The sequence below is a fragment of the Eurypyga helias genome, unplaced genomic scaffold (assembly GCF_000690775.1).
Source record: "Eurypyga helias isolate BGI_N326 unplaced genomic scaffold, ASM69077v1 scaffold24175, whole genome shotgun sequence".
Taxonomy (NCBI): domain Eukaryota; kingdom Metazoa; phylum Chordata; class Aves; order Eurypygiformes; family Eurypygidae; genus Eurypyga; species Eurypyga helias.
Genome location: NW_010251280.1, coordinates 1,374 through 1,652, shown reverse-complemented (window position 1 = coordinate 1,652; position 279 = coordinate 1,374).

Sequence of the window (279 nt, the reverse complement as noted above, 5' to 3'; positions counted from 1 at the left end):
GCTAGCCCACGTGTCCATCCTTCGAGAGCAGTGTGCAGAATGGAATGATGTTCTTTTGTAAGAAACATCCCGTGATTTTAAAATAAATTGAGCGAACCTACTCTTGGTGGTCATTTTATTCAGCTCCACATAAGGCGGTACCTCAGAGGGGTGTGCCTGCCTTCCTTCCCCAGCAAGGAGGTGCATAAGCGGAAGTTGCTGTTAAGCTTGCTCTTCTGGGTGTTCTTTTTGGTTTGTGGTTTTTTTTTTTTTTTTTTAATTTTTTTTTGATACAGATGG